General features: G+C 40.0%; 1 protein-coding gene and 1 long non-coding RNA gene across 3 annotated transcripts in view; one reads left to right on the top strand and one right to left on the bottom strand.

Annotated features, from left to right (window-relative positions):
• Nucleotides 1-19,647, top strand: part of LOC117942249 (rho guanine nucleotide exchange factor 17-like) — a 61,022-nt gene that overhangs the window by 7,004 nt on the left and 34,371 nt on the right. The gene's annotated exons all lie outside the window — the stretch shown is intronic.
• On the bottom strand, nucleotides 6,087-13,605 carry LOC117942255. Its single transcript, XR_004656101.1, has 3 exons — nucleotides 13,596-13,605; nucleotides 12,743-12,746; nucleotides 6,087-6,144 (listed from the first exon to the last, which is right to left on the bottom strand). It is a non-coding gene; the product is annotated as an uncharacterized LOC117942255 (long non-coding RNA).

The raw sequence follows: 19,647 nt of genomic DNA, 5'->3' as shown, positions 1-19,647 counted from the left end.
ACATTGGGATTACCATCCTGTCTGAGCTCAGGACAGAAGGTTGCAGACATATCATCCAGGGCTTAGCTTACATCATGTCATGATGATTTTGCTCCTCTATGGTCGGGACCACTGTTGCCTGTAGTCACTTGTGATTTGTCAATCTGTATGTTTCAGTAATGTGAACCATGTTTTTATTAGCAAAAAAAACCTTTTTCTTTTTCTTTTTGCTACTTGACTTTGATATTTTCTCAGAAAGGTACTTTGCTTCCCATTGATAGTGTTTCCATCCATTGCCTTGGTCTTCATTAGTTTTTGATTTATTGTTTTACTCCCTTGTCCTTCCTCGTTGCCGTAGTGACAGTAGCAGTAATTGGCGAGTGACCTTACCAGGCAGGAAATGGGTTTAGTAAAATGGGAAGTTGTTGTGGTTACTGAAGTGTTTGATGATGTCCAGAATTACCGGCCGGTGTGTGTGTGTATATGCACACTGCATTGTGTTGCGTGTGTATTATGAACTGGCTTCCTCTTACTGTGTATGTGTGCATGTGCATATTGTTTGTCTGGAAGATATCAATGGCTCGTTCAAACGGTTTGAGCCCAGAGTGTTGCCAACATGCAGTGTTTAGAGCCTTGACCTGCAGCTATGGTGCACGGTGTGTTTGATGGATTTGGACTGAATTTAAAAACAACCATGCCAAGCTAAAATAGGGCACAGACAAGTTCTAAGAAAGAAAGGGCTCTAACTATTTTTTTTCCTTTTCTGGATACTGGAGTGTGGCTTGTTTCACCCACGGCACATTGCCCACTTTCTGACAACAAAATGATTTCTTTGTCTGGTTCTGATCTGCCCTCCTTCACTAGCCCCTTTGTCCCATTTTCACTTTTTCTCCTTTGTTATGCATCCACATGTTGGTCCAGTCAAAGTCTGGAATACTATATCAGTATGTAGCATTTTGAGCTCATACCCTATCTCCTATCGTCTTTTTTTAATATTAATTATCTAGCATTCCTCTTCCATGTTATCCTGTTCTGCTCTTTGCGGTCTCTCTCTGCGTCTCTGTAACATTTCAGTGGAGTGAGGTCATAACGTTTGTCTTGGTGTGAGGCAGGCTGCCGAGCCAAATGTCAGGTAGAGGGAGAGAGAGACAGATGGAGGGAAAAAAAAGAATTGGAAGGAAACGCTTGCTGGAAAAAAAGCTACAGGATTAAAATAGAACCGAGAGAGCTGGAGAATGAAATGGTTATGGTGGCAGGTAGTGAGGGGAGGAGAGGTAATGGCATTTAATGATAGAAAAAGTCTAGTTTTCAATTGAAACTGAGGTATGTACAAAATCAATATCGCGATAGCCATTGTCAATATGTTGGGATTTTCTCAAGTATTCAAAACCATATGGCATACATTTAGACTCATGTTTACCTTTCTTTCTTCACTAGAACAACATCTATAACTTTTAAAGTGCATGTTGTGCCTATCCTTAGTTTTTTTTTTTTTTTTTTCTACTCTGTTAAGCGACTTTGAGCTTGGGAAAAGCGCTATACAAATTCAATTTGTTATTATTATTATTATTATTATTATTATTATTATTATGTGGGGCAGATTTGCAAAAGAAATTTGCTTGTTAACATAAATTAAAAAAAACTCTGACGAAGTCATCTGTAAATGAGTTATACCAGAATCTTGTTTCAAATATTTTTATATACAATACATCTTTCTCTAAAATCCTGCCCTGTGATTTAACAAGCCAAATTTCTGAAATGCATCAATGTTAAACGTTGTCAAAGTGCAAAATAAAACCATCCAAAATTAGCAACATATATATTAACATATAAGTCGAATCTGGTCATTCAGTAGCCTACCAATTGTTGGGCATGGTAATAGGTGTTTCTATTTTGAAATAAACATAGGTCAGCTGTTTGTGCCACAATCTTTTTTTCTGTCTTAGAAAGTGACTCACATAAAATAATTTCTCAAAAGTCATGCATTACTGAGGCCAGAACATGTTTAAAGAAGATGCTAGCTGGAGTGCTAATGGGAGAAACAGAGTGGGAAATAGAAACCCAGAGAGAAACAAGACAGACAGATTGGTTTGTGCTTTGCTCTGCATGCATTAGGTCTAAGAGCACAGTGTTTACAGCTTCAGATTTATGACTGACATAGTTTTATCAGGCCACCCACGTGGAATCACATACTTTCCCTCTGCCCGGCCTTTTTTCTTTCACTCCCCTGTTCCATTCCCCACTCCTGCCCAGATGTGATTTGTGCTGTTGAGAAGCAGTCAAGGTAGAGATACTCAAGCAGTCAGCTGGTGTGCTCTTGGCTCACATGTTTGAATAATTGAGCGTTTATGACACATTATTGGGAACACACTAGAGGGAAACCGGGGGATTAATACCTCACTTTAACAGAGATGATGGACTTTAAAGTGAGCTATCACCATAGATGTTTGGATTTGTTCAGGGTTAGTCAACATTGAATCACAAATGCACTTGAGCAGCCAAAACCACAAAAACCCACGTTGTCACAGCAGAATGTTTCAGGGAGCTTTTAAGGCAAAGGGACTTTGTGACATTCCTTATTGGTGCAAAGCCAAAAAGGTAAAATACTCACGTTTCAGCACATAGAGATCGCTCCAGCAATTGTTTTTGTCCATTGGTGGCAGTAATTACATTAGTTTATTGTCTTATGTCAGTGATTAAATGTCACTCATGGTAAAATACTTGGTAAATAAAAGGATGCCATGGGTGGGCATGTGTAGAAAGATTATAGGCTTGGTATTATAAACACATTGCACAACAGTAATCAAAAGGAGCTTTTACGCTGCCAGAGAACTTTTAATTTGTTAAATAAATCATCCCTGAAAAGAAACAATAAAAAGACATGCACATGGGATGGGTGCTGAATCACACACCAGGCTCCTCTCAAATTGAATACAATTTATTCCAGGGCTATTAATGGACCTCTACTTTGTAGATAAAAGCTATCAATAATAAATAAAAAATGCAGACTTAAAAGTAAAGTTAAAGGACACACACACACATAAAGGATATAGTGTGGGTGTTTGGGGTTCTTTTTAACATGCAAAGGTCAACACAGGTTTAGTGACGTCCAAAAGGTGAGGGATGCTGAGGGAGGTAAAGGTGAAGGAGGGATAAAAGGATGTGGATGTGGTTCGTTCTGGTTGAAGGTCTCCATGACTCAGCTGATGGGAAGGAGGAGGTGGGATGAATCGGAAGATGAAAAGGCCACACTGCTGATATCTGTGGCTTCAATGGCACATAGGCAGCCTCTCATGTCAGACATTTTGGAGTTGACTTATGCCAGTGGAGGCAAAATACTGTCCCAGCTTAAAAGGATGGATCACTGTACTGGGAGCATGGTGTGATCCTGTTTAGAAATAGCAATGGCATTTATGTAGATCTAACTGGTCGAGTAGATTGAACGTAACACGCATATGTGTTTGCTATGATCTCTGTTCCTTTGTGGTTAAGTTCCTAAGAAAGAAGAGATATTTGAGAGAGAGAGAGAGAGAGAGAGAGCGACATGTACTTCTAGCCATCTTGACTTTACACATACACACACACTCAGAGGTTTGCCTGTCTCTGTGTCTCACACACTCAATATTGCTTTTGGGACAGGCACAACAAAAATGTTTTGCGTTCCTTTGAGTGGGAGTGAGTGTGTCTGTCTGTGTTTGGGGGGGGGGGGTGTGTGTAATATTAGACCTATTTGGTTTGACAGGGCTGCCAATCTAAGAGATGCTGGAGTGATTTGGATAAATAGCCGTAGCCAACTGTGTGTATACATAGGTTTGTTTGTGGTTCACATTTGTGCAGCCAGCGGAAATCAAAGGCTCCTTGTTGAGGAAGAGTCCAGTGTATTGTTTCCTGTGCAAATTGAACAAATGAGAATTAATGTGTCAATTCTTCAGCTTTAGAAGTGCTGGTAGACAGATTTTGTTAACTTTTGAGTTGACTCTTGAGAGCCAGGCTAACAGTTTATCCCTTTTCTATTCTTTGTGCAAAGCTACTCCAATTCTCTGCTGGCCCCAGCTACATAGCATACAGATATAAGTGGTTGAGCTCTTCTCATCTATTCAAGCATGTTGAACTGTTCCTTTTAACTAACATGAGACTCCATCTGGTTTTTCACAGTGGGGAAAATAAAACTTTGTGGGTAAAACCATTCTGGGTGTCGTTACCCTTGTTTGGCGACAGTTGCAATATGCTTTGGAAATCTTGAACTTTTTTCTTTAAGAATATTCCCTGCCTTTGAATACATGATGGCTCGCCAGTGGAAAGGCATGGCAGTTTAAAACAGTATGAAAAAAGTGTGACTATTGGGGCTGTTTGCTATATTTTACCTCCTCGTTGTTGTCCTTATTTCTGGTCCCAGTCGCTCCCTTCAGAATGGCTCTTTCTAACTCTCTCTGTCTGTGTGGATCCACCCAGTGTAATTACAGAGCACTTTGCTTATGTAAGGAAAGCATCCTCTGAAGCTGCACTTTCTAGCAGAGCTTTTGCACAGGCAGATTTCTATACTAGTTTGTGTGTATGTGTGACATGAATAATGGACGATAAATAATGGTTTCACATGGTTCTTACACTGGTTTGAAAACGGGGCCGTCTGTTAAAGATTGTTTGCGTGTTTGCCATAGATACAGTAAGTTCTATCTTTGGCAGGGTTTCTCTCAGCCATGTAAGTCTTCCCTGTAGTTTTCAGTCTGAGTCATACATCTGTGGTACACGTGGCCACAAAGATATCTAATGTGAGAATTTTAGTTTGCAGTTTGCAGGTGATTCACCAAATGCAGGGCACCACTGTTGGCTGCCATGTCCTAAGTGGAATTGCTTAAGGTTTACTGGAATACTTTACATGCCGCAACAGCAAAATCCATTACACATGCATAGAAGAAAAAAAGGGATAACAACTCACAAATTAGATCCATTGGTTTTTCCTGTCAACACTTAATTTAATAGTCTGGTAAGCAGCAGAGTACTTACCAGCCAGAAGCTCATGTCTGTATACGTTTTACAGTCATTGCTGCACAGCACACTGCTGTGACACATAATGTTACATTATTGTCAGAAACTTCTTTTTGATTAATTGTTCAGCCAATTGATTTAAAATCCCAAAGGCAACCATTTGGATGAGTGATCAATAATTTATTTTTTAATAGCCTAAATAATAACAAACCTTTAGTGGCGCTCTAGACTTGTGCTTTAGCCTCCTTACTTCTTTCTTTGCATGTTTGTTCCTGTATGTCTTATGTCCATCTCTCTGTCAATGTATTTTGTGTGTTTGTGTAAGTCTGTTTTTGTATGTCTTATTGGTAAGCTGCAGACTCCCTCCTTACTTTTGTGTTGTTATTTTCTATTTTCCGTCTTTCCTGTTTTTTTTGGTCTTGGGATGCATTCCTTTTTCTCAATGCATTGTTTGTTAATAGAATAATACAAATATTGAATCACAAAAAACCTTTTAGTGGTTTAAAAAACACTAAAAAAGTCATTTGAATATGTCACAGTGGGGTCTGGGAACTTGATGAATATTATTTTTTGAAGTGTTTTGATATTTAATTGAACAGTTAATCGCTTCATCTAATAAAATAATCAACAGTTGCAACCCTCACTTGGTTGTTGCGGCATGTGTGGTGTTACTTAAACAATGCATGGACACGAGGAGCCATAGTAGAAAATGTATCCTGTCCACACTAGCTTTAGCTCATAGCCTGTAAGCTAGCTAATAAATAGGCATGAATTAGCCCCTCTGGGGTGACTTTAAAGTCATAGTCAAGCATTGGAAATAAGTTAAAGACCTAAATTTCCTCATGTTATGGATACTTGTTTTTATTGTGTATTGCAGTACTAAAATGATTCTGTTAGCTTGGCCCCATCTGCTGCTGTTTTCTGTTAGTGTCAGGTAATACCCAGAGCCTGGGAGGTGGCTTGTTACAGGTAATTCCCAAGTATTGATATCAGTAACTGATGCTGCCTTTTGCCAAAAAATAGTTATCTAGGGATAGAGCTAGGGATAGAAAAGCTGTTGTAGACACTATGAAGCTAACCCCAGCTAACAAGGTAGTTGCTAGCTGTTAAGGGAGCACATTCCCAGGGTCCTATGTTCCCCAGCTTAATATCCTCTTAATATGACACATTATGTAGAGCCTTCAAAAGGGTTTAAGGTTCGCAGCAATGTTTTTTTGCTGTCTCAAATGTTCACTGTATGTTTCCCAGTTTCAATGTGTGGAGATCACCAATCTACGGATTATACCCTACTGATGGTACTCCTTGAAACCTACATCTTCCAATTTGTGGGCAAGATAGGTTCCTTGACTTTGGAAACTTTCCATATCCTTTTTTTTCATTTAGCATTTCAACTCCCCCCACCAATCTCTTACAATGTGAGTTAATGCCAACAGACATAGGACCCTGAGAACACAGAGATGACTCTGCTGTTAGCCAGTGAATGACGTGTAACTGTGCAAAATGTTTATCTTTTCAAATAGCTTAGTAAAATTTACTTCATGTTTAATTCATGTTACTGTTACTTCCCTCTGAGATGGGACTCTGTGGACCATGACAAGTGTGATTCTGGTTGTTAACAGCAACATTTATTTTTTATTTTCAATAGGTTGAAAACACTATATCCTGTGTCTGAAGTCACTCCCTATTTAAGGCACTAAACACTTATATGGATAAGAAGTCTCTTACTAAAAATCTCATGTCACTACACCTGTCAGTGATGGTGCAAAATTATGACATAATCACATCAGTCGCATGTCTCAATTCCTCAATTTATTGCTTATTTTAGAGAAAGCTTTTGAGTATTATACTGTGAATGTGTGAAAGGGGATGAGATTTTGGACACAGTCAGGAATCATTATAACACTGTCACTGACGCATTCAAAAAGCAGAGAATGAACAATCTAAAGTCCCATTATTATGCATATGTATATATATATATAAGATTTTGTGTATGCGCATATCTCTACATGAGTGATTTGTCATGGATGTGTTTCCTGTGTCTTCCCCCAGTCACACACAATGGTACAACTGTGTCACCAGTGCAACGTGTAGCATAGCATAGTTTACAGCGTGGTCGGACACACACACACACACACACACACACACACACACGCTTTTTCTCATATAGGGTTTAGATATTGGTCGAACTGTGGGTTGAATGGGCTGTTGATCCCTATACTCTCGCTTGTCTTTTGTCACCCACAGAAACATGACAGCAGAAACACTCTGCTTCTTCCTCCCTCCTCTTTTTCGGTTCTTGTCTTCTTCTCACCCTCTCCTTCATCTGTCTTATGGCATCAGTCCGCCGCTTTGGATCATGCTCTAGTTGTCAGTTGAGAAAGTTTTGCGAAAATGGGATTGGGAGAAACAGAAAATGTCGGAGTGTTGTTCCCGAGTGGCTGCTGGGATCTCGGATCAAGGCGCAGGGGGAGGAGGAGCAGCATGATTGGAGAAGAGAGACGGGAGCCGCTAAGGCAAAAGCAGCCTCACAGGCAGGTGGTGATGATGATCCTGTGTGTGTGTGTGTGTGTGTGTTTGTGTGTGTGTGTGTGTGTGTGTGTGTGTGTGTGTGTGTGTGTGTGTGTGTGTGTGTGTGTGTGTGTGTGTGTGTGTGTGTGTGTGTGTGTGTGTGTGTGTGTGTGTGTGTGTGTGTGTGTGTGTGTGATCAGAGTTTTAAAAAGTCCAGTAATGTTTAGCTCTGCGCTGCTGTCATCAAATTAACTGGACAGTAACATCGCCCCTATCTTTTGGATTTTACCATTCTGCTCCCACATGGTGCCATTACATCATACATAGCACTTACATGACACCACTGTAGGGCAATGTAAAGTTTCCCTACCCCTCGTGGCTCAGAATGGGTTTTTGCTAAAGGAATACATTTGTCAAAAGCAAAATATTCATATAGTGAATTTGATTTTTTTGGTTTGTTACCCTGCAGAGTATGGATTTCATTGAGATGAGTGAAAACTTAAACAAAACACTTAGTGCCTGTTTTCTTATTATTATTTCTTAAAGTTCTCATATTATGCTTTTTGGCTTTTTCCCTTACAATTTGTAATATATCTTTTTTGTGTGCGTGTAATATATTTTTCACACAGTGAAAAAGGCTTTTTCACATTCGGGGAAGGTCACACATGATTGGCCCATTTGACCGAAGATTACATGTCTGGTAGTGACTTTAGGATTCAGGAGGGAACATAAGTAACAAATAGCAAATAGCCTTAAAAAGAAAAATATACCAATGCTCCAACCTGAGATTGTGCAAAGAAGACAAACCAACGCTCTCATAAAAGCTACAGTGGTTGATAAGAGTTCATTCATAGTCATCACTTTAGTATTTCCAGTGTTTATTTTTTACGCTGTCTTCCCTAACTAATTCCAAGACTAATAACTTTGAGTTGAGAATGCACTTACCATGGATGACTGCCTTAGCAGAGGACATTAAGGCAAATATTTTCTTCTTTTTTTCTTCTAGCCACACACAGTTTGTAAGATACCCAATCTGGGGACAGTGTTGGGGATCTCCATATTGCCCCCCATTTGGCATTGACTAACTGTTTATTGTTGTAAGTGTTCATTATAATTATTAACCTTTTTATAGGTCTTCTCTGCACTAGACAGATATAATCATTGTTTTTAGTTATTTATTAGGACAATTCACATTAAGCAACATTTCTGCATATGCGCCGGTGTTAGCCAGTCGGCTCATTTTCAACTTTAGTCCTAGAAAACCCAGAATTCATGTCTTAATGATGGGAGGAAAGCCACGCAGTGCTAACCACCGAGCCACCACTATCAACTTACATTTCTCTGACTTTGTGAGGATAATTTGTAGGATGAAATATTGTATTCTCTTTTTAGAATAAAGCAGATCATTTAAAAATAGATCCCTACATTTCAATTTGTTAAAATTATGTATTATAACAATCCACGATCCTTTCTTGTTTTTAAATTCCCAAAACTCCAAAAGAGTGACCCGTTTCCCTTCCCTGCCCCTGTGTCGTTTGAGAGAGGCTTGATTACTCTGGCCACCGCCAACCTTTGTACTTAAGTAAAACATTTTGTCCCATGATGAGTTTTCACAAAACTGTGAGTCAGCCAGGAAATATGTTGACCTTACCTCAACCAAGAGAGAGAGAGTGTGTGTTTGTGTGTGTGGGCGTGCGAGCGTGTGGCCGTGCGTGCATACCTGCTGTCCCTCCACTGTCTCTTACAAAATATAACAGCAGTAATCAGTAAGGCGATGATGACTGAAGATTGTGTGTGTGTGTGTCTGCGTGTTTGTGTGTGTCTGTGTGTTCCTCCGAAAGTATGTTTGAAGGGCTCACACAAAGCTCCCATCACCCAGTGACAGCAAGGGGATTGTGGGTAATCAGGTCTTTCCTGAAACAATGTAGTCCTTCTTCACTCCTCAATAGGCTCCTTTTTTCAGTCAGGCCTTGACTTTTACCCCCTTCAAACATTTAATTCACCAGTTGGTATTTCAATTGTATGGTTCTGATTTGTTATTGTGGAAGGAGGAGAGAAATTATTTCAGGTTCACACAGTGTGCTACAGAGATGCCATTTGCATTAAACTTCACTGGAGCCCATTATTTACTCAAGATTGTCAGAAGACGACTAAATCTTGGTAACTGATCTCCCGTGTAATATAAACGGCTAGAATTTTTGCAATTAAGGGCCATTAAAAACATACTTGTGGTAAAGTCTGAGGGCCCAAACCCGACAAAATGGCAACAGTGGGTATGACACCTTTTATATACTCACTATATCATGCATTGTCATTTTGTTGCACGTCATCTCGGACACATGCCTGTTGTTACATTTTGTTATTAAGTTAGTGAACATTTATCATTTCAGTGCAGCTAACACCGTCACTGAGAACTTACAAGGTTGTGAATGAATGCTGAGCAAACAAAACACTCGCGATAAGAAGATGCCATATTCCTAAAAATAGTTCAGAATATGACCTTGAAGTTTCAAACCATTTTTTGTGGCTTGAAAGGAGTAGTGCATCCTTGTTGCCATCATGTTGCTTTCAACAACAATCCTTTGTTTGCACTTTCCTTTGTTCTGTCAAAAAAACAATTGTGTTTTTTTCCTCTTAGGTTATTAAGTTATTACCACATGAATGACAAAACTTTCTCTTTTCTGATTAGGATATTTTTACATTATTTGACCTTGTGTTTTAACAGGCCTCTCTGGCAATCAGCCTGATAATTTTTTTCACTTCACTATTCAATCAGACATCAAGCTCATGCTGGAATTATGGTTCTTTTAAGTTGCAATATGTAATAATGACAGCTGTTTTAAAATACAGTACAAAAATTTAAAATACTGGAGAGAGTTGTCTTCCCCCCCCCCTCCCCCCTCCTCCCCAGACTCAAAGTTAACAGAGGTTGCCAGGCTGAGACTGCAGCCTCCACAATAATGTTGCTAGACGCTTGTCTCAAATAGCCAGACATTACTTCACAGCACAGCGGAGTAGCTAACGTTGGGCACAGGCAGAATTGACATTCAAAAAAGCCCGTGCTCACGCAGAGCTCTGTACCCAACTGACAGGGACAGTTGTTCACCTTAGAATTAGAGTAGGAACCGCTAAAACACAAAAACCTCGTCGTCCACTCCACCCCACGAACAGACACACATCCTCGGCTTAGAATTACAATGAAAATCATTAAAAATAACCCCACCTTGCCGTCCTCTCCACCCGACTAAGCACACTTTATTGGGTTAGAATTATTGCAACAATTGCTAAATGCACTGCTTACTCACGGTCCTCTCTTTCCGGTTTACAGCCACCTCTCTTTTTAAAATAATATATCGTTGTTGGCTACGGCCGCTGAACAGGCCACATGTTATAAACAGCCGTGGCCCGCTTGCCTGGTCCTCTGGTAACATTAGCAGTTAGCAGGGTTAGCATGGCGGCGTTAGCCAGGACCAGTTGGGATCACTTTACATTACACTCAATTTTTTTTGCAAGTATCCAACTCAGGTACTATGGCTATATAATTCAGAGGAAATACACAAATGTTGAAATTACATAAAATGCCTGTTTGCTTTAGCCCTCATCATTTAGCCTTAAGCTAATTGCTTACCTGTTAAGGAGGAGGTTAGCCAACTTGGAGTCCTTTTGGGCTCTAAGCTGTCTTCATTTTTCAAATGCATCTCCAATATATACCAGGGGTTTGTTACATCTCTGGTCACGCAACTGTTAGAAACGTATCATTTCATTTTTTTAGGTCGAGTAGAATCTGTTGATCCTTTTTGTTTGTTTGATTCTTTCATGGCTGTACCAAAGTTATAGCTGTAGCGCGCTAGGAAATTTCAAAAAAAAGAAAATTCTGGCATTAGCATTGTTGTTGTCTGAAAGATGGTATGTAAACTGAGCATGTTTTTTTAAATATCTGATGACACATTGGGGTCATTTTTTGGATTTAATAAAGTAAATATATTACATATTGGACCTTTTAACATGGACAAAAACATTTCTGCAAACTAACCCAGAGAGGTCTTATGGGTAGCTGCATTAGTTATTGCTAGGGGCTTTTGATGTCAAGTTTGTCATGTCAGTCATAGAAATATGGAGATTGAAGTGATGTTATTTTTTACATTATTTAACAACCTGTATAGTTGTTAGTCTCACCAATGCCAAACTTCTGGTAATAGTTGTATTGCTATTTTTGTGGCTCCTTGTGGAAAAATGACGTCCTTCTTAAACTGGCCTACAAATCTCTAAAAGACTTTGTTTTTTGCTTTGTCCAAATGAGTGCAGCTTTCTTTATTATCTATTACAGTTTGAAACTTTTGTGTTTTGAAGACCCCAGATGTCTTCCAACATTGATCTATTGCAGTAAAGGGATCTGGCAAGTCATACAACCATAATGTGAAAGTAAAGGCTGTTTCAGCAGCATAATTCTGTCTCAGTAGAAAACCATATCGTGAGCCTTTGAAAGCCAGCCTATGATCTATGTCACTGTTTGATTTCTAATAAGGCAAAACTGCCATCATTATAATAAATACCTACTGCTCTGTACTCCTTCATGCAGACAGATAACCGATTATTTATATCTGAAAACCGCGCGAGTATCGGTATATAATTTACAAAATGTGTGGAGAGGTGAAATCGACCTGGATCCTGCCTTTTAAGGAGCTATTTCTTCTGTGTTATCCTTCTTGTAGGAACCATAATTGTCTTCATTGAGAGGGCAGGCCAGGAAGTCGGTTTGGGGGAGGCATTTTTGACCGTCACACACACACACACTCACACTCACACTCACACTCACTCTTTCTCTCTCTCTCTCACGCACACACACTCCAAGCAAACGACCGGGTAACTTTTTTAAGCAACTGACACTGTTTTTAGGATAGACAGTGATGGAGCTGTGGACTTTTTTTTTTTTTTTGGCTTGAGAAAGATAATTGCGCCCCTATGTGTATTATTTTTTGCCCATGGCAACCGTGTGTGTGGGACGGGTGTGTGTGTGTATGTTGCCTTAGGAATGTGATGACATCAGAAGGGCTAGTTTTTCTGTTAAAGAGAAGAAGAAAGTGAGAACATTGTGAGCACAATAAAACACGTCTCTTCCCCACCTTTCTGTTCACCTCATCAGTTTGTCTGCTCTCATACTGTATGTTCACACCCAACTTTTCACACATTGTTTCGACGATCATTGTTTTGACTCTCTCGTGCTTTCTTTCTGACCCTGTCTACGTCTTTCTCTGTCTGTCTCCCTCACTTTTCTCATTCTATTTTTATCCCCTCTCCCGCTGAGCTCACATCTGGATCTTATTGACAGAGTGAACAGCCCTTCAGCCATAAAAGACTCCCTGGACCCAGTGCGTGTATGTGTGTGGTGTGTACATATGTGCTTGTGTGTGTCTGTCAAAGCCTGGCTGGCCGAAATATAAACACCTCTTGGGGAAAAGATTTCACCAAACTACGCATGCGTTCACACAATGCATCAGCAGCAGCCCCAGCAATGTCTGTGTTTTTTTCTTCTTTTCTTATACCCCTAATTTGTGGTAATTTGATAACATACTAACTGTGAATAATGCAAATTGGGACATTTTTTTATGTCTAGTGACTAAATTTAGATTTTTAACATGTAGTAGAATGTTATCTGACCTCCTGAAGAGATACTCGTAGTTACAATTATTTGGAAGCTACTCCAGTAAAAGTGGTAACTTGTTACAGTAAGTTATGGTGTGGGACAGTATTGACAATGATGTACGGTACAACCTAGTCTACATCCTTGCCTTTATACTTCCGGGGCCGCAGGAAAGTTTCCTCATGCTTTCTTTGTGTTGGAATTTTAAATTCGGTGGATTTATGAGGACTAGTTTTTACTGCTCGTCAGATCTCTGCGGGGTAAATTGAGACCGCTTGCTAGACTATCTGTCTAATCTGAGTTATCTCTTGTACAACTATTTTGCTTCTTAATGTAATTACAATTTTCCTCATCATTTTAGATAGCAGATAATCGGTTCTAGGGCTGGGCAATATGGAGAATATTTACTATCATCATATTTTTGACCAAATACCTCCATACACCGCAACAATATTGTAGTGTCGACTATTGGGGATTTCACAAAATATTTTTGATAATTAATCATCAGTAATGTGGCTATAATGACTAAGTGGGTAAAAGCAAATAATAGAACAGTTACACCAGTCTGGTAAATTCAGAAAATGACATCCTTTTACTGGAATGCAGCCTTTAAAACCAGGGAAAAAAACACTAATGCCATACAACGATGTTACAATATCCAAAATCTAAGATGATATCTAGTCTCATATCACAATATGGATATAATATGAATATTTTGCCCAGCTCTAATCGGTTCTTATGAGTTATTATATAATCAATCAATGTTATTCTTGCATCATCGGCTTAAATTAGATTATCAATCGGTGTAGTTCTTGCATCCGTAATCAGCAATTCGCCTCTCATAATGTAACACTTGTTAATTAAAGAAATGTGATTTTTATAACATCATCTGAGAGTTTCCAGTTCTTTAAGAAGGATGTTACATGTTGACAAGATATGCTAGTCTGACAGCTGACAGCAGTTATTACTTTGAGTTTCAATTTTGAATTTTAAGTAATATTTCAAAAAGTGATACACTCTTGATTCATTAGTATAATAACTATGTTTCACTAAACATTTTAAATTTTTCTAAACTAAGGTGATAAACACTGGTTGCTTTCTAATAGGTGGCTGGGGATTGTCTACTGTCTACCTAAATGTGCACTTAACATAAACTTTTCAATATGTGTCAGATAACAGTAAAACAAAGCTAAAGCCCTGTTGTACATCTTAAAAGCAACTATTTGTGTGCAAAGAGTCCTGCCTTTGATTATCATTGTTTTTCTTTTTGGATAATGAGATATTGTGTATTGTTAGGGAAATGTAGCTGAGGATGTTCATCCTCAGCAACTTAGTCTATAATTGTGCAAAGTTATATGGTGTCAGGTACCAAACACATAAGACTACATTTCACAGGTACGAGTTAAACTACAAATCCAGAAAAAAACTAAAAAACTCTATTCGCCAAAACATTTAGCCTCTGTTTAGTGGTATCTTCTGGTTAACACCGCAAAGTGAGTGGGATGGCGAACAAGTTGTGCACAATGTACACCATAAATCTAACAACCACCTTAGGTACTGAGCTCTAAAAAACTCCCCTAATAGCAGTTGGTGAGCAGCCTCCGGGGGCAACACCAGACCGTTTGACCCCTCATCCCTCCCCTCTGTCTCACCTCTCTGGCAGCTAAACTTTCAAGCATTAACCCAGCGGAGAGTTACAGGACCGCATCTTATCTTCCAAAGGACAGGCTGCAGTCTGGTACGCTTTGTCTGACTGACTGTCTTTTTGGGTGTCTCACACTGACCCTTTAAGTATACTGGTGAGGTAGGAAATAATGTGAGTTGACTGTCAGCGTGAGAGGCTCGACATGGGTAAGATAAATGTGCAAAATAAATCCGAGATCAGCCTTGAGGCCCAGGTTAAATGACGGTGATGATGGGCAATAGAAGAAGACAAGGGACAGGGCTTTGTGTCAATCATGTTAAACACATGTGAGTCTGGTGCCTTCATATCTGTCTCTCTGTCTCTTTCTTGTCTGAGATAATTGTAACGGTATTGGTTTGCATTAAGGACCACAGCATAAAGAGATGGGACTCTGCTTGTGTTTTTTCACAGTAACTATTGTGAACGAAGAGCTTGTGTTTGGTTTGGATGTGTGTGTGTGTGCTCTATTAATAGAAAGAGGAATGGTAAAGGCCTGGGAATGTGGTCTTCTCCGGAAAAACAAACTTCTTGCCCTCTTTGTCCCTCTCACTTACTCGGCCTCTCCATGTAGTGTAGGGCTGACATGATAGGGAGGGAAAGACAAATGACAAGATAAGAGCAAGATGGAGGAGGATAGCATGAGGGAAGCATTTTTTAGAGGGCATGGACAAACAATGTATTTTGTCGTTTTAATTTGGATGACTTGTAGATTTTACATCTGGCTAAGATGTAGTCTTGACTGAATCTTTGCTCTAATATAAAGAAAACTGAACTTTGCTGCAAAATATCCAAATTCCTCAATTTCTTGGTTTTTGTTAAAACTAAAAGTAATGCAGCCTTTTATCTTGTTTGTAAAACCTTATTGGAATTGGCAACGAAGAAAATCGATTGTGGGATCCATTTTTACGCTCAGCGCTGGGACACACGTGACATTTCGGTTGATTCCATGCCAACATGACATCTTGACTTTGTTATATACACGCCGACTTTCTTAAGCCAAGTGGCGTGTTATCTGTACACATTTTAAGCTATCCGTGTGTATGTCTAAACTGTATACAGTGGACGTAAACATACACAACACTTTGCGTGTTTTTGCAAGAAGAAAGCAAAGGTTGAGTTAGGAAAAAAGAAGAACGGGGGTTGACTTTAGTAAAACGTAACGGAAACACGACACGCGGGACTCCTGGGGGAAAGTCCTGTTTTTTTACCCATCCAACACCCTGACCAACTTCCCTTTGTGTATTTTTGCCCTTTCATACTTCTCACCACGGCGTGAATTCCTCACGCAATCGCAAGGTAATGTAAGTCAATAGAGGCCAAACGACATTGATGCTATGAAGAAAGCATGCGTCTTGATACCATGCAAATAATGGCTTCGGATTGGCGTGTCATGCAGACGCCATTTCATGAGCTCAGTCTGTCTATGCTATGTAAGCATTGATTAATATTATAGTAAAAACAGCAATTAAACCCTATACTAAATATAAAAGATTACAGTGTATGCCCAGCTGTTGACTTCCTCTGTATTGATCCCAGTGTGCGTTTGTCTGTACTGATATGTGTATTTTTTACATGTACAGCACATTCCTCCTTGTACAGCATGAGTGGATGGATGCATCGCGTGTGGTTGTGTCTACCGTGAGTGTGTGTAGATTCATGTAGACATGCTACCTGGATTCCTGCATTCCTGTCATTTGGGCTCAGGCCAGAGCATTCTGGGAAGCAGACCTGTGCAACAAGGAGGGAGGGAAAGATGAAATGAAAAAGAGAGGATTCTGGCTTCTTATGATTCCTTCAATTCTGGGGCAGATATCCCAGGGGTTATTTTTGTCCCTTTCAAGGAGCCATAGCCATAAACAGGCTGTGATGTAAGCTCTTGTCTTTTTTTTCTTCTTCTTCTCTGTTTTCTCCCTTCCTCCTCTCCCCACCCTTTCCACTGCCTCTCAAAGATAAAATCTGAGGTTTTCTTAAATGCTCTTGACTGAAGACCAAAAGTGGTTTATCATTTGCCGCCCAAGGGACTGAGAACACAAAACCAAGAATTCTGTCGAGATTTTGTTGTAAAATGAACTTCAATATCTACCACATTTAACCAGATTGTGACAATTGGCATTGACTTTATATACTTTTTATGAGGCGTGTATTAAATGCCATAGATATTTTAAAGTGCATTAGAGTCGATGATGGGAAGGGGATGTGTGGAACGTGCTGAAGCTGGCAAAGCAGTGTACAAACCTTTAGTTTGAATTTAGTCATCATGCGCTCGCTGATCTAATCGCTCCCTCTGAGAGCAACACTGGGACTGAGCCCGTATCTCACACACACACACACACACACACACACACACACAACCAACACTGCCATATAAGGAGAGAGTGAGAGGGAATTGAGCCGGGTTGAAACGGGGTCTCTTTTTTTTCTCTCCCTTTTTTTTTTCTTCATTTTCACTGGCTATCCTGAAGTTCACTGGCAGCTCTCTCTTTCTTTATTCATGCTATCATCTTTCGTTTCAGTTTGCTCTCTTATCCTGCTCGCATACTTTGCCCCCCAAGTCCAAAACTGTCTCTCTCTTTCTTTCAAATAGACGTACACACCCAGTTTTCAGGAACGCTCTCTCTGTACAATTTAAAAACATTTTCTTTCCTCCCCGGCTTTACTTATGAGTACACATTAACTAAATGTCCTACTGCTCACAGGCCCCTGTTCAAATAGACCATAGATATTAGCCCAGTCCAAACACATGGTTCACAGGAGTGTAAAGCCATTAAGAAGTAAGTCAGTTTTAATCTAGAGCGCAAACAAACAAATGAGCACTTTGACTATCACTCAATGTTAAAAATGCAGTTTTCTGCTTGGCTGTTCACACTTCATTATTTGTTGTTTTCTGCAGACACTGCGTTTCAAAATGTGTTTTAAAGACTGAGCCCTGCAGGCGACCCCATGTGTATTTGACATTTCATAATGGGATTTCAGTGGTTTGGCTTGTCCCACAAGTTGTAAAACCACGTTGTGCAATTTACTAGCTAATATCAATATTTAGCACTATAAAGTTCTTGCGGGGGGAAAATAATAATACTTGGGCTAAATAGTTAAATCACTGTCATCTTTTACCGTAAACTGGTTTCAAAAGGCCTGTTTCTGTTTTTCAATATCAATTCTTTGTGTTGGGTTTGTTGATATAACCTTGATCTGTGACCCACAGTCAGGACAGAAGTTATGTCAGTGTTAGTTTCCCTAAATCAAGGACATGCAGTGTGTCTATGAGGAGTCAGAAAGTTCAGTATGTGACACTGTTAGTGAATATTTTGACAAAGCAGTGGTTAATGTGTACAGTAAAGATGACAGAGAGCACCCCCTGTGGCTTGTGTGTGTGTGTGTGTGTGTGTGTGTGTGTGTGTGTGTGTGTGTGTGTGCGCACGCGCCTGCAGATGTAGTGGAATGTGACTGTTTTAATGTGAGCAGCTATAAATGATTCTGGGAGTATCCGGTATCCTATTGTGTATAGTCTGTAGGGGAGATAAAAAAAGTTTCCCTTTTTTCAGTTTTTTCCCCAACAGTTGGGAGGACAACTCATGGGAGGGTGGTCTAACAATGTAAACTAAGTGTACTGTAACAGGTGGAAGACTTTTTGACACGTCACAGAAGAAAATCATAGGTATACACAGAAAACATCTTCTTCATGGCATTCATGATGTGTCCTCAATTCTAGATATCCCCTGACATCTCCCTATTGAGGTTTTGAGTGAAATATTTTGACACCTTTATGTTCAGTGCCAGCCAGTTAGATGGATTGCCACTAAATTTGCTACACACAGTCACGTTCCCCTCAGGATGAATTTTAATACCTTGTGTGATCCTCCAATTCGTCCAATACTTTGGTTTACTACAAACACCTGCAGAACTAATGACAGTCCCATCAGCCTTAGCTGTATTTTGTGTTAGATGGTAAAAATGAACAACTAGCGTGCTAGAACACCAAATGAAAACCATGAACATGCTAAACTTCATACCTGCATGTTTGCATGGCCGTAAACGTTCGGGGTCGTACCTTGCACCAGGCGCTACACGGCGGGCCTAAAGTGTCTTTAGGCCGCGAAACACCAACCAGACGGCTGACTGTTGGAAGAAAAGGCGGCCTCCCCGAGTCGGCCAGAAAAGTACCTCAGAACACACCGAAGCAATGTCGACTGCGGACGGCAGCTGGTTGGACAAACGTGTCACGTTGGTCTGGTTTCTCCCAAAATTCAAGCCGGACTGTCATGGCGGCTTGACGGCCATTGACCAACATAAACTTGTGTCACTGGTCTAAAGTCAATTCAAAATTATTTTAACAGGGCATAATAACAATGGGCCTAGGCTCGCGACATTACAATGTGAAATAGTATTATGTAATGATCTGCTTGCGTGCTTTCATTCACGCACGAGCAGATCAGTTTCTTCTCACCTTCTTGTTCAGCAAATCCACCATCATAATATCAATGCACCAAGGTACAAATGTGCCTGGCGTTTAAAGGGAATGGGAGATGACACTCTGTATGGTTTATTAAATGTTAGCCCAAAACACACCTATGAATTAATTAAGCCACAAACAGCAACCCTTTCGAGCCATGCGCCTGGTGCACAGACCCTTTTTCCGCCGTCAAACTAGCAATAGCGGATATGGACACGCCCTAAATGCACCTACAACGTGCCCTTAGCAAAGGATAAAGAAGAGAGAGAGAGAGAGAGAGAGAGAGAGAGAGAGAGAGAGAGAGAGAGAGAGAGAGAGAGAGAGAGAGAGAGAGAGAGAGAGAGAGAGAGAGAGAGAGAGAGAGAGAGAGAGAGAGAGAGAGAGAGAGAGAGAGAGAGA

This window comes from Etheostoma cragini, chromosome 3, assembly GCF_013103735.1.
Source record: "Etheostoma cragini isolate CJK2018 chromosome 3, CSU_Ecrag_1.0, whole genome shotgun sequence".
Classification (NCBI taxonomy): domain Eukaryota; kingdom Metazoa; phylum Chordata; class Actinopteri; order Perciformes; family Percidae; genus Etheostoma; species Etheostoma cragini.
Note: the sequence above shows the minus strand (reverse complement) of the source record. Positions and strands in the feature narration are given on the sequence as shown.